General features: G+C 36.9%; 1 long non-coding RNA gene and 1 pseudogene across 1 annotated transcript; both read left to right on the plus strand.

Annotated features, from left to right (window-relative positions):
• The first annotated feature begins 1345 nt into the window (after nucleotides 1-1345).
• LOC144635061 (octopamine receptor beta-1R-like) lies at nucleotides 1346-14867 on the plus strand (annotated as a pseudogene).
• Nucleotides 4693-9305, plus strand: LOC144635109 (uncharacterized). The gene is made up of 3 exons (XR_013567307.1): nucleotides 4693-4842; nucleotides 5155-5200; nucleotides 8436-9305. It is a non-coding gene; the product is annotated as an uncharacterized LOC144635109 (long non-coding RNA).
• Nucleotides 14868-16067: the final 1200 nt, after the last annotated feature.

The following is a 16067-nucleotide window of genomic DNA, read 5'->3' on the forward strand; positions in this document are numbered from 1 at the left end:
AGTCAATGTTGACGTGTCCATAACCCTAGGTAAAAGGGGAACATAAAAATGTGTGCGTGGAGTGCTTTCTTGGGGTATAAGATTCCTAACTCTGTCGTTAAGCTACGACGATCGTGACAAAAACACCACACGAATACTCGTAACATACAAGAAACAAACATGTTACGTGTAGGCCTAGGTTACATATACACAGTCGAGTACGATATGGCGGAGTAACATATCTAGGTACATACGAGTAACATACGGGTAGATATACGAGTATTATACAAGCAACACACGGAACATACGGGCACATATTGCACTCACCCCCCCCCCCCTCCCCTCCACATCTCTTCTAACGAGTTACTTGTATGTTGCTTGTATGTTACTTGTATGTTATTTGTATGTTACTTGTAGGTAACTTGTATGATACTCGTATGTTACTTGTATGTCACTTGTATGTTGCTTGTATGTTACTTGTAGGTAACTTGTATGTTGCTTGTATGTTGCTTGTATGTTACTTGTATGTTGCTTGTATGTTACTTGTATTTTACTTGTATTTTACTTGTATTTTACTTGCAGGTTACTTGTACGTTATTTGTATGTTACTTGTACGTTATTTGTATGTTACTTGTATGTTATTTGTATGTCACTTTTGTGTTACTCACAATTATGCTACTGGTAGAAATTGTGTGGTGAGTAATTAAGTCATGATTGTTAGAGAGTTGTGTTTAGAAATGTGATAATTGAATTAATTGATATAAGCGGTCTTACAAAAAAGCGCGAAATTAAAACAGTTTTCCTTGGAGTTTTAACCCTAATAATGTCATTGCAACTTGCTTTAAATGTAGCCAAAGAATAAACAATTCAAGTTTTAATTGTTTTAAATTGTTTTGGACGCAGGACCATAATAATTTTCAGTCTTACATCAATCTCGAGCCCAGAGTGTCCCCCCGGCTCCTCGGTCAGCGGTTCGTCATTGGTACTGCTGACCGTCGGACTCTGGGCTCGAGATTGGTCTTACAAAGATCTCTGTCAGCGGACGATTCTAAGCTAAAATAACTTAAACCAGAAAATGGAAAAGAGTCAAATTTCTATTCATGGATGCACCCTTAGTCATTATCTTTGCAAAATAGGCGCCAAGTTCATTTGGAAGTGTCTAAAAGGTCGATAGCTAATCTGTTCTATTGGCCACTTAACTCCACCTTCCGGCAAAAAAAAAACTAATTGCGCCACCAATCATCCAAACAGCTGGTGTCATACAATCAACATAGAAATGGAAGATCCCTGCAGGCTCGACTATTTAGCAAATTGAAATCGTTGCACTCATTTCGTTGACGTTGCACTCATTTTGTGGGTTGTTTTAGCCAGTTTCGGCTACCCGGCACAACTCGAATGAAGACTCAAGCAAACTAAGATTAGTTTGTACAGCAGAATGTGTATTTCTCTTCACCGCCACCGTGGACTGTATGGAAACTTGACATATCCAAAACTGCGAAGCACTTTTGCATAAATTGAGTGGAATTCAAAGCAATCGAGCATTTGATTTATATTTTAACATTTGTCGTTTTTTAACCTGAAGATGTGGTTTTTCATTCTTGGTTGGACCTTCACCGTCATAACAGTTTTGGGAAACGCTCTTGTAATGTACTTGATCATCAGAAGACCGCGACTACATGTTACAGCAAACCGGTTTGTTCTTTCGCTTGCACTGGCTGATTTGTGCGTTGGAGTTAGCTATTTTTTTATCTATGGATCACACGGGGCTATGGTTCAAAATAAGCCATACCTTTCTTTATTCCTCGTCTACAAACTTATGTGCCTTGACAGCGGATAGATACCTAGCAATTACGATGCCCTTAAAATACACTTTGTTCATGACAAGGAAACGATTAATTTTATCCCTCGCTTGCGCTTGGATCGCACCTCTGATTCTCTTCACATTACCTTCAATCTTCACTTACACTGGAAAAACTGAACCCTTTACAGACTTGGCTAAATTTCTGTAAATTTAAATTCTACAGACTTTCTATAAAAAGAAATTTTAAGGTCTTCTTTCACCGTCATAATAGAATGTTTGTAAATTATGGTTTTACATACATTTTGCATACTTTTTGTATTTTGTAATAAGACAAAATATTTATAAAATGTCTGTGAATTCTTAGTGCTTAGAGTATGAAGCATTGACCATAATTTACAGACTTGACAAAATCTCTTTATTAAGTCTGTAAATCTACGTTTTACAGAGGATTTGAGTGTTTGCATAATAGCTTCAAATAAGCAGGGCTTTGTAAAATGTATGTAAAAGCGCATAAGCAGGGCTATGTAAAATGTATGTAAAAGCGCATAAGCAGGGCTATGTAAAATGTATGTAAAAGCGCATAAGCAGGGCTATGTAAAATGTATGTAAAAGCGCATAAGCAGGGCTATGTAAAATGTATGTAAAAGCGCATAAGCAGGGCTATGTAAAATGTATGTAAAAGTGCATAAGCAGGGCTATGTGAAATGTATGTAAACGCGCATAAGCAGGGCTCTGCAAAATGCATGTTAGGCCCGGTTCATACGTCGCATATCTGCCGTGTCGAATTCAATTAAACGAATTAGATTCGGAAGAAGTTCAACGTCTGAATCGGCTGTCGAATTTCTGCCGCACGTTCGACTAGTCTGCATTATCCGACAGAAATGCGACACCGACTCAAACGTCGAACTTGGCAAAAGTGTAGAAGACCAATGCAAGTCAACACAATTTGCGTACTTACCTTGCAAGCATAGCTTCAACAGAGCGAGAAATATAACCGGATTTTGGCTGAATTTGGTTACGGTAAATACCTAATCGTACCGCTCGTTTGGTCTTTACATGGGCATTTTGGTCGACTGTTTCTCGCCAAAATACGAACCATGGCTCTGCCAAACTCGCCTGATATGCTATCGAAGATTACCAAAAAGGTACGAGTAGTTATAATAAGCAGGGCTCTGTATAATATAGCATGATAAATTTTGCATTAACTGAAAAACTCGGAAAAAAAAATTCCGAGTACCAGATGGGATTTGAACCCACGATAATATAATATCTGAATCAAAGTCTCTTCGAGATACCGACTTTTTTTGCATGAAGTATGAGTCGAAGGTTTATCCTGTGCAGTCAAAAAGCCGTATGCATGATTTCAGCGTGGATTTTCTCGGAAACTATTGGAGGGATGAAGTTCAAATTCGGCGAAGAGATAGAGCAACAACTCACCGATCGATAGCCGTCGTCAGATAGGTGAGATTTTCAGTAGTTTGGCGTTAATTCCGGTTTGAAGTGGAGGAGGTCGCTGCTGACGGCCGCCGACTTGCAAGCCTTGTCTCCTCTTTCTCTCTTACTGGCCTTCGGCCGGCTAAATCAGTTAAAAAAGTGCTTAAAACGGCCCGCGCAGGCGAAGAAATACAACACATGAGTCGATAAACGTTTCATTAAACTTTATTGAGATATTTAGAGCGAAATGTAGTTAGATATGTTATTTCCAGAGCTTTATTTCAGTAACCCTTATAGATTTCAAAATTTCTTTTGTTCGTCTCATGTCAACAACAATAATTAACCACGAACACATAGGGTGGTCTGCCTGTGATGCAACATTGCTGTCAACGCGAGGTCACGTCCCTAACGACCTAGGCTGATGACGAAATAGAATGGGCGCTTGTAGCGACCAAATTTGGCCTAAAAAAGAAGCCTTAAAAGAAGCCCCCATCTCTTGCATTTGTTTTAACTTCAATAATATCTTTGAAAAGAGCAAGTTTTTTGGTATGGTTTATTTTTGACGTTTGTAATTTTTAAACGATGTAAGTGCTAGTGGCTATTTATTCGTGTTTTAGTTACGCAATCCATTGTTTGTGCGACGCTTTTTATAGATCGCCTTCCAGACACACGTGCGTTGAGATAAGAAAGCTGACATGTCACTTTTAACATTGTTATATAACGTTTGTAAATGTGACAAGTCACGTTTTTTCCACGAGATCGCGTGATCACCCACAGCGGAAAGTAATCCCTTGAGAAATTAAAATATTCCCTTGAGAAATTAAAAAAGTCCCTTGAGAGTAGACAAGAATGTTCCAAATTTTGCCCCACATAACTGCTATTCTCCTATTTTCGCTTGTAAACAAGCAAAAACAAGCAAAAAAAGTCGCAAAAACTAGCCTGCGAACAGGACTCTGTACTCTGTGAAAGTACACAAGTCGAAATCTGTGTTATTTATTCATTTATTTATTTGTCTGCTTATTTATTTTTCAATTAATTATATGTTCGATAAGCTTTAGTGACACATCGCTTTTAGAAGTACCAATATATCGAGAGTTCGCTATATCGAAAACCTCGATGTAACGAATATCGGGGTACATTTTACGTTTGGATCTTCGGATTGTGTTCGTTAAAACGAGGATTTTGTAATATCGCGGATTGTTATATCGTGGTTCTGTTCCATATATTTTATTGTAACTTTGGCCGGCCAGAAGAATATCATTATAATATATATATCATAATATTTATTTATTTATTTATTGTATGCGGAAAGAACATAGCGTCCTATTATCTTTCTGTCTGCTTCGGCCGAGAAGAACTGGTTCCGAAGACCGAACCGATCATGCGCAAGATGAATAAATCCCGGCGTCCTCTCTGGCTCTGACTTTTGGCGGTTGATTCGTAACGGGTCGAAGCGGCCGAAGCATGGTCAAAGTGTGTGTACAAATCCATGTTTAAGAAGCTTTTTACTCGCTAGAATGATAATTTCGTTCGCCTAAAGACAGCTTATCTTCTCGTGTAGCTCAATGGAGTCTTCTATAACCGGATCTCCGATCGTTGCGCCTGTTGTGGGCAAGGGTCTTTCCAAGGTAAGGTTTTGCACAATAGTTATACGAGTTTCCATCAGAGGGTTTCCATGAGGCTTTATTAAGCTTAATACTGTATTTTCTAGGTTAGCTTTACCCGGTTTATTTTATTTATTTTATTGTTTGTTTCTTTCTGCTCGTACACTTGTCGTACGAATTCGACGATTCATAAACATGTCAGACATGTGTACAGTGTATGTTTGGCATTTTGTTAAGTTCCTTATTATTTTTTTTTGCCACTATCTGTTTATCATTTATTGTGGAAATTAAAACACCGAACTCCTCAACATGTCTGTCTTATTGTATTATTTCCAGATACAGATGTTTAGGGTTGATTGCAACATATAGCATCTATGACCATGTAAGTACAAGACTTAGTTTTGTTCCTGACAATGAGTACTAATTTCAACATGTAAAGTACATTGTGAGCATTGGTACATTTATTTCAATCTCTCTGAAACTCTACATGTATGTAACCAGAGAGAAAAGTCATCTTATTTTCGTTCTTGACTGTTCTTTGTGATTTTGTTCCGCCCATATAGATATTCCCCTGCCCCCACTTACTGCCCCTGGGTCTCTGAGGATGGTGATCTCCAAATAAAAACCACTGTATTAATGATCAATTCTAATGCCTTGAGACCTTCCTTTGAACTTTTTTCGGCCCAAATACCATGGTAGTCCATTAGCAAAAGATCCATAACATAAGGAGTTTTATTTAAATGAAGAAAACTTCATTGATCAAAAGGGGCCATGTTTACTTGCCTGGATGTCATCCCCACCTTTGTTCAGGGTCTGGATTATGGCGGGCCCTTTCTTATATAAACAGGGCTCAAAATAACAGCCGTTCAATGGACAATGTCCGGCAAAGATGACAATTTGTCCGGACAAAGTTTCAGTTTGCCGGTCATTTTCACCGGTCACATACATGGCTTTGAGAATGATAACTGATGACCAGAAGGGCATTAGAAAGCGATCTATTCATAAAAGCTGCAGCTAAAACAGTGAAGAAATAGCAAACAAACTATCTAACGAACAGCAGAAATGAGTGGTAGTTTAAAAAGTGCTATTTTCAATATTTTGACTGTTCAGAAATGACACATGACCGAGCTAGAATCTGTCTGGCTGGACAACATGATCGGCAACTGTCCGAAAATTATTTTGAGCCCTGTATGAAGGTCTGGGTCTGCCACTTTGTGGCAGACGAACTTATGCACTGTATTGTCTTGTATTGTCCACACTATGACTCACCATAATAGAGAAAAATATTAACAAGCCAAGTACACATCTGTAGCCCAGACATCCAGATCCTGGATGGCTACCCCCAGCATTATTCAATGACCCTACCTAATGTACCAGTATGAGAGTGAAGCAACTTACCAAAGAACCCAACAGACTTATCCTTGTTACATGTAGTGCTGAAACAAGGACTGCATGGTACATGTGAGTACACTAGCAGTCCAGTGCATTTACATGTACCATTAGGCCACCCCTTCTCCCAATAAATCATAATAATATCAGCATAAACATTAACACAAGAAGGAGCATGTTTTCCCCTAATTTGAGTACAGTAAAAGCCTGCGATTAAGAACCTATTATTTTTCCAGTTAGCCTAAACAGGTTCTTACATAAAGGGGTATTAACACAAATTCAGGTTAATAAGGTTCTTAATAGGTTCATAATTTCTGAAAAAAAGTTTCAATATTGTTATAGAGATTTAAGTTGTTTTCCGCCTATTCCTTGTATAAAATTTGCATACCACATACTGGTAAATGCTTACAATGTATGCTAAAATGAAGCACTAATTATTTAGAATAAGACATGATTTTATGCATAGTAATGCTTTGTCCAAACTTATTTCCCAAAAGTAAACATTTTTAATCATTTTTAAAAAAATAGAACCTGGTTCCAAATTTGAGGCTTAATATGTTCTTATAAAAATGGTCAGGTATCTACAGTGTTATTTTCAAATTTTAGCCTAACTGGTTCTTAAATGTTTAAGGTTCTTACTCGCAGGTTTTTACTGTACGCTTATAAATGCTAGAATCTCGTTGATTTTCTTGTGACTTTGAATATGTGCTTCTTCTTATTTTGCTTGTGTTTATCTTTATGCTATGATTCTTCTGTCACCGTTATTGACTAAGCTGCACTGTACATGTGTGCCATTACTTATGCTTATTCTTGTCATACCATATTTGCCATTGGAAACCAGCTGTAAAGGCCAATTTACATAGTATGATTTTATTGCATGTGACATGGTTGTGAAATGCTAACAACAGGTTTATGACACAAATAATTATTGTGTTGTGAAAATCCAACCTACAGCGTACAACTAGCTTATGAGTGTCATAGGCGTGCCGTAAGCTTGTCACGTGACAAAATCGTACCGTGCAAAGTACAGTGTACCTAAAAGATTTCAGTCATAATCAGTTTGGTGATGGTCCATCAAACCCTGTAACAGATTTAGATACATGTACATATATATGACTGACTGACTGACTGACTGACTGACTCAGGGACCGCGCAGGAAGAATTTGAGTGGGGGGGGGGGGCTGAAAGTCGAACCCTGAACTGAGTAAACTTTGGGGGGGGGGTCCGTGGGAGTACAGGGCATGCTCCCCCGTGAAATTTTGGATTTCAAATTCACTTAAATACCGAAAAATGCATTTGAAATGAGATGTTACCAGAAGAAATGAAAACAGAAAAGGCAATTTCACTTTATGTTACAAAATCAATTACATGTACCATTAGAGTGGGCTTGAAAACAAACCGTATCATCTTATAAACTTAACCCATTTGGTGGAATCGAAATGACCAACGATGAAACAGGCCTTAGCTTTTAAGTCCCCTTAAAAACCAAGTTTTTGGTAAAGGGCATAATCCTGTAGTAGCCTAACCTCGACTACCCGTAACCATTTTCAAATAATAACCAAAAACCTTAAACTAAGACAACTGTCCGCATTTCCTTTTTTTATGTATCTACGTTGAAGGCGAGTTTATTTTGGCTATAGTAACTGCTGTTACTTTCGTCCTTTACAAACTAAATCAATAATATGGCTTCCAGAATCGAAATATTTTAAGTAATTTGTCGTTTGTTTTTTCATTCATTATTTTCTTTCCCTTGTTACTGTAAAAAAGTGGGGGGGCTAAAGCCCCCCTAGCCCCTTCCTCTGAGCGGTCCCTGTAGACTGACAATAAGAGTATATCTTTATTGTGCCTTACACTCCAAAATGAAGGTATTGGTTGAGTTACAGTAAAGGTTGTATAGCAACTACCGGTATGGTAACAAATTACTGAACTATAACATGCAATGAAATTACAATGCAAACTACAGTCGAATCCCGATAACTCGAACCTTCAAGGGAAATCGAAAAAGGTTCGAGATATCGGGAGTTCGAGTTATCGAGGGTAAAATTAGCAAGAAAATGACCTGAAGGGGAATCGAAAAAGGTTCGAGTTAGCGGGAGTTCGAGTTACTGAGGGTTCAAGTTATCGAGATTCAACCGTATGCCTGACTGATTGACTCACATTTTGTTGTTGTTGTAAAATGTTTGTGCTAGTCAATTTGTAACAAACTGCTCTCCCTTATTCAATTTCAGATCCCACATTCAATTGCTGAATTATCTTATGAACTGCAAGGGGAGTTGATGGCCTTTCAATCAATGTTAGTCTCCACCCAAGAGAAAAGAACCTTTTAAGGACATATGAGTCCTGTTCATGAAAATAAGCAGGGCTCATATGTCCTTATTAATAAAGCCTGGTTTACACTAGCAACGCAAGCGCAAGCACAAGCATGATTGCACAAAAAGGACAAATTTTGATCCTTGTGTTTGTGCTTGCTGTCAAAATGAAATACGCTTGTGCTTTTGCTTGAGTCGAAGCCATTTTCAAGGAGAAATACAGTGTAAGAGCTGTTATCCTTGCACTTGTAAAAACCAGGCTTAACAGTTGGTCATTGGACATTGGCCGATCAAAATTTGTTCATGTCTGACGAAACGCCAAGTTTGGTCGGACATGATGTCCGGACAATTCATTGCAAATCATTGTCTGACCAAGATGGTGTCTTACTTGGACATATGTCCTTTCCAGAGAGAACAAATTATTTGCAGCCCTACATGAGGGAAGTTGAAAGAATTAGATTAGTTCAAGCTTAAAACAAAATGCATTGTATGATATTGCTAAAAGTAGTTTGTATAGTGTGATCGTCCGGGTGAGAGTAGTTCTGAGAAGAACTGTTGTTGGTGACTGACGTTTCGACAACCTGAGTAGAAGTCATCTTCAGAGTCAAGTGAAAAGTTGTTGTCAGTCGATGATGTTATAAGTCTGGTTCGTTGATGTTGATTGGTCAGTTAAGCCGTGATGTTATTGGCTGTAAGACTCGTGTTAAGTTTGTCAACAGTAATTGGTCAGTTTCGATCCGTCTATTGTCAGTCAAATTAAGTTGTTCTGTTCCGTCTATTGTTAGTCAAATGAAGTACATGTAGTTCTGTCAGCGTTTCATTTGTCGGTAGTGTTTACGTTGTGAATAAGTCCTTTGTAAGGTGCCGGTAGTTGTTTACATCTGTTAATAGGCGTCTGTTCTAAGTTTGTGTACCAGCTTTCCAGAGTCAGTCATTGAAAATAGTTAGTACTGTAGGTTAGGCATTCAGCAGAGTCCCAGTCGATTTGGTGGTTAGTAAGCGACTATTCCCTACATCAAGGGCACTTCTGAAACTATTGCGCAGATCCTACAACCCTACAATATCCGTGTAGCTCACAAACCTATAACTACGCTACGACGTTTACTGACCAACATTAAAGACAGAGACCAACCCCTAACGACAGACAGGGAGCGATTTATAAGATCAAATGCTCTAACTGCCAGGCCTCCTACATCGGAGAGACCGGTAGAAACCTCAACACGAGACTGACTGAACACAAACGGGCGACAAGAAATGGTGATGTCAACAATCACATTTCTGAACACCATCGACCGACAGAACTACTTAATTTGACTAACAATAGACGGAACAGAACAACTTAGTTTGACTGACAATAGATGGATCGAAACTGTCCAATTACTGTTGACAAATTTAATACGAGTCTTACAGCCAAAACATCACGGCTTAACTGACCAATCAACATCAACGAACCTGGCTTATAACATCATCGACTGACAACAACTTTTCACTTGACTCTGAAGATGACTTCCGCTCAGGTTGTTGAAATGTCAGTCACCAACAACAGTTCTTCTCAGAACTACTCTCACCCGGACGATCACACTATATGAACTACTGATAGTCCTGGGTTCAAACCATTTACTGTACTGCTAAAAGTGTTTAGACTAGATCTATCAAGCAGCTTACGTTAAGGTATACATGTATATAAATACATCGATGCTCACATGGAAGTATGAATGTACCGGTACATGTAGCATCATACTCACATTCACATATTTTATCCGTTGAAGAAAGCTTATAGGTTTAAAACATGCTACATGTAATAGATATTTCAAATTGTTATAAAAGCATGTTTGCAACAAGTGGATTTTGATGATTATCTTTATGTATTATCAAGCAGATTAAACTACATGTATTGAGAGTACATCTATATTAGAATGTAGGTTGAGACTGATTTACAATTAAATAACATGATAGATTATTTAAATTGTTAATTATTAGAGAGGATATTAATTTGTGTGTTTATGTTATGTCTCTAATAAGACTATAATTAACTATGTTGGAAAACGAGAGGGGTGAAATACATGTTTTGTGAAATCATACTTTATTTTTTTTAAATAATATATTGTAATGATACATGCAGAGCAGGTTGTTTTGAAATAAAGGTTTTATGGCTTGCAGTTTTCAGACTCCCTTTTTTATCACGGTCGACTTCCGAATGAATTGCAATGCATGTTGTCATTTCATGTAAGGGTAAATCACATTTGCAGTGTGCTACAGCCATTTAAATATATGTTCATTAATTTTACTAATTTGTAAAGAGATTTTATAAAACTGCAAAATCTCTTTAAAAAAAGACATTTTGCAGCCCTTTGAATTGATCTATGGAGTACAGATATTTTACATAGATTTTATTGTTCTGCTTGAAATCTATGTAAAATAAGTACAGAGATTTAACAGAGATTTTATTAGACTAGACGACTTTCATAAAATTTGAAAATTATGACGCATTTTTTAGTAAAAGTCGGTAACAGGATTTTTCTTAAGTAATTTGACCTGCTGAAAACGAAAATGCTTGTTACCAAAAATTCTTTTGCGATCTTCAGTCTGAAAATGACGTCACAAAAAAGGCACCTAAAATGACGTCATTGCACCGTTAACCCTAACCGTTACTTCCAGAATATTAAAGCAATCACAGTGAAACTTAGAGGATATATAGTTTGTCCGAAAATCTATCTTTTGTTATACGTCACGTGGGATGATTACGTCACATCACGTGACAATTACATCATAATGTCAAAACAGGCGCCATCTTGGATCCGCCATCTTGAATTTCAATTTTTTTTTCCAAAACGTCAGAAAATCGCCCAAAACTACTGAAAAGTACTCAAAATAAATGAAACGGTGCAAAAAAAAAACCTAAAAAGATTTTGTGTTCTATTAATTTCATTAATAGAACACAAAAATCACAATTTTGGAATACATTCCTGTCAAAATGCCATTGCCATTGTAATGTCAAGTTCCCCAAACAACAACCCATCCTACCAAATTATTCCCAGATAAATTTTAGATAAACTCGCAAAGTTGGCAGCGTTCGGTTGAATCTTGAAAAAGTTATAAGCGTTCAAAGTTAGCGCGGTTACTTCCCCCTCCCACCTTCCCCTACCGGTCTGGATAGGGTTAACTTTGTGGATAAAAATAGGTTCTTAGTCGTATGCACTATATTTGCGTCTTTTTATACCAAATAAATTGCCTCCAACCTAGTTCCTGCCTTTTTTAGAATAGGCCACAGAAAGCATTCCAGGCAACCTGTGGCGTCATGTAATGACGCCACAGATAGCTTGCCATTTAACTACACTGACAGCGACAGGATAATTGAAATGCTGAATGAAAAATATAATAAATACTGTCAACTTTATAGGCTGTTCAACTGTGGCTAAAGGTTAAGGAAACAACTGAGATATATACCTTTACCGTTATGGAATCTTCGTTGGGTCTATAAAAAGGAACGGTTTCATTTAAAAAATACGAACACATTCCTTGGACGTTTCGCTATTAGGAAATAGTCATTTACATCTTTGCCTTATACGTATTGATATTGGCGGTGTTTTTGCTTCAAATATATCTTAGAAGAAATAAAAGTACTGAACAACCAGCTTTATAGGCAATGATAAGGCTTTTAAGTTATCGAAAGTTGGAGCGTTATTCTTGTACATCATGTCCCATAATTTCATCTTTGACGATTCATCTTGCTCCTGTCAAGACACAGTTTCCAACCTTTTGCACTACAAATTCTCTCACCTGTTTTTGCTTTTTTGGACCACGCTCTTTGGTATTTAACAGCGACAGATCGTTCGTGGCATTGCTATAAAGTCAGTTTGATTTTCTGGTGGCGAAAATACTTTTAATTACTTAAGGATGGCGAGCAATAAAGATTCATCCTTCTTAGCTTGCCCCAATCTTTCTTACCAGGAGTAGACTTGTTGCGGGAAAACTTCTTGGCTCAATCCAAACATTGTGTGTGTAATATCAGCAATCTGTGACAGGGCATTATAGAACAGTGCCACTCTACTCAATGCTGATTACTTCTTGGATACGTCCACGATCCCGGATCCCTCCTCCTCTTTTCCCTATCCCATTTAGCCATTCAAGAGTAGCAAGACTGTGATCAGCACTGACCTGGCTGAATTTGCTTGCATTCCATTTGAAAAGGAAGTTTCCCTTTATATGGCAACATCGGGCGGAAACTTGCAAGTACAGATCCCATATCCCCTCTCTATGAGCCCGTGTGAGAATTAAGAGGATAAAGTCCATTTCCATGTAGTTCCAACAAAACGTGAAATTGACCTTTTCTTCGGATCTTTGTGTTACAAATTCGTCGTCAAGGGCATATTTTTATTTTCCAAAATTTGTAATTTTTGTGTTCTATTAATGAAATTAAGTTAACATTAATTCAATTATTTTCACCTTTTTAGTTTTTTGCAACGTTTTCTTTATTTTGAGTACTTTTTTTGTAATTTTGGGCGATTTTCTGACGTTTTAATTGTGAAAATTATGAAATCCAAGATGGCGGATCCAAGATGGCGCCTGTTTTGACATCAAGATGTAACTGGCACGTGATGTGACGTAACCATTACACATGACGTATTACAAAAAATAGATTTTTGGACATACTATATATCCTCTAAATTTCATTGTGATTGCTTTAATATTCAGGAAGTTACGGATAGGGTTAACGGTGTAATGACGTCATCTTAGGTGTCTTTATTTGTGACGTAATTTTGAGACTGAAGATCGCAAAAAAAAAATTGGTAACAAGCATTTTCGTTTTCAGCAGGTCAAATTACTTAAGAAAACTACTGTTACCAACTTTTACTAAAAAATGCCCCTTGATTTATCTGAGAATGACTTTACGCAAATACCGACTAGTCTATATTACATTCTCCTTAAATTTGAAAATTATTTGCATAATTTACAAAGAAAACACCAACATTTTATAGACATTATATAGACATTTTACAGATATTATGCAGAGAATCCGTTAAATTCACAGAGATTATACAGATGTTACAAAATCTCTGTAAGTGTGCACATTTACAGACTTTGGAATTTACAGTATAAATATATACATTTTATAAACATTTTACATAATTCAGAAAATCTCTGTAAAACTTTTACAGAGATTTTACAGACATGTAATAAAATCTCTGTAAAATAGTTAACAAATTTACAAGAAAAATACCAAGTTTTTACAGATATTATGTCTACAAAATTAGACAAAATTTACATACTTTCTATGAGATTTACAAAATGTCTGTAAGTGTGCACGTTTACAGACATTAAAATTTACAAGTAAAGTACAAAGATTTTATAAAATTTACAAAGATTTTAATAACATTTTGTAAGTCTGTAAATGGTTCAGTTTTTCCAGTGTTATTCCAGTGGAAACGACTCCTTTACTTTTATCTTCGAAACATTCAGAGTATCAATCTTTCAGCTTGTCCCAAGCTTGCTGTTTATATTTGTCACAGCGCGTCTTTGCTTCATAGCAAGAAACATTTCGCGAGAGGAATCGCTTCTTTTGGCTCAGATCATGGTTTAATTTCAAACCGCAAGAGAATGTGACAAGAAGGAAGCACAGAGAGAAGAAGGCTTCAGTGAAAATTATTGTCTTTGTTATTTTGTTCTTCGTCTTGTGTCACGTTGGAGGAAACTACCGATGCTTTTGTTTCGTCTTCAAACTTTGCATCGTTTCTGAGGCTTTAAAAAAGCTGATTTACGTTCTTTTTATTATGAATTCGGCTGTGAATCCTTTGGTTTACGCTGGTTTGAAAAAGGACATGAAAAAAGAATTATAGAAGATGGGATTTGATAGACTTTAGCACTGTTGACTTTTTTATCCATTTAACCATTATTATTATTTCTTTTTTGCTATTCTGAAGAAAGACATGAAAAAGAACTGACGAAAATAGGTTTTAGGCATTGTCAGTGCTAAACGTTTATTTGTAACAATTTATCCAATTTGTATTATTTTTGAATAAATTCTACTAGAATCTGATGGCTTCACAAGGAATAATAATAATGGAGTAAAGAGGAGAGAACGCTAATGGCCATCGATCTAGCAAAACTGTTATTTGCGTTGTTAAGTGTCACGACGACGTTTAAACAAATACGTAAAAAATTACCTACAAAAGGCAATGAACTCATTATACCACAGGCTTCCGAAGCTCAAAATTCGACTATGCATACGTGGTGTAAGGGACAGATTGTGTGGGAAAGTCACCCATCGTAAAAAAAAATTGTGGCAATAAATTTAAATACTGACGTTTTCCTACCTCAATGCGTCGTGTACTTGTCTCTTGTGCCGATATTATGAAGCCTTTCAACCCGGGGGGGGGGAGGGTACTCCCTATAATGGCCTATACGGGGAGGCTCCGCCCGAAAGGGGTACCTTTTTCAGGCTTAAGGTATATGAAAGGGTAGGGATTTTACAAGTTTTGTTATACGAAAGGGTATGGAAATTTGTCATTAATTTAGGTATTTAAAAGGGCCTTTAATTAAAATATTTCGACCAGACGCAATTTACGGCTGTATTATTTTAATGTATTAAGCGCTACATGAAAATGACAAGAAAACGTCCTGTTCTAAGTCTATGCCATGTCTTTTAGGTATATAAAAGGGTTATCCTCAGTTCAGTAAAAGGTATACGAAAGGGGTACAAGTTCTGTCAAAAATGGTATATAAAAGGGTAAGGGGTCAGAGCTCGGGGCGGAGCCTCCCCGTATAAAACTTTTTTGAGTGCCCCCCCGGGCCATTCAAACGCCGTTAAGTGAGGTTATTCGAAAACGTTCAGTCTAATTTGAGGTAGGAAAACTTTGTTTCAAATTAGATAGTTATTTAACGGCAGTTTAACAGTTATTTTACGATCAGTGACTCTCCCATACAATTCTCGATATACACAAGCTGTCCCATACACTACGTATGCAGAGTCGAATTTGAGCTTGGGAAGCCTGTGATTATATATAGTTAGTAAGGTTTTCGACCACTTGAATAACACTAACAAAAATTTGCAGTTAAAACTGATCTCAAAATTTAAGGAGCTGGTACAAAGAAAAAGGTTTTCTTTAGATTTTATTCACCATAATGGACTTTAGAAGAAGTGAGTGGACTAAAAGCTGTATAAATATGTCTACGATTGAGTGCAGGTTATAATTGTTTAAAAATAATAGGACGGTGAAGCATTTGAGAGAAAAAAACAATTAAAGTTTTTCTTTACACAATACTCGCCATAATGGACTTTAGAAGAACTGACAGGAGTAAAAGCTAAATAAATAGGTCTACGATTAAACTAATGAGCTTTTTAAGATGCAGGTTATAATCATATGCAAGGTCTTTTAATTTTCTTTCTACATAAATGACCATTAGTGTACCACACTTTGGGAAATTTTTACCACGTACTTGTTACTCACAATAAGCCAGATAAATTAAGTTCACTTACCTTTTATCTTGTGTGTGATCTTTCATCTTGTGTGTTTTTATGGGGTTTGAAGGCCGTTAATTCCTCGCTAGTCG

The sequence above is a fragment of the Oculina patagonica genome, chromosome 13 (assembly GCF_052425735.1).
Source record: "Oculina patagonica isolate OP01 chromosome 13, crgOcupat, whole genome shotgun sequence".
Lineage (NCBI taxonomy): Eukaryota > Metazoa > Cnidaria > Anthozoa > Scleractinia > Oculinidae > Oculina > Oculina patagonica.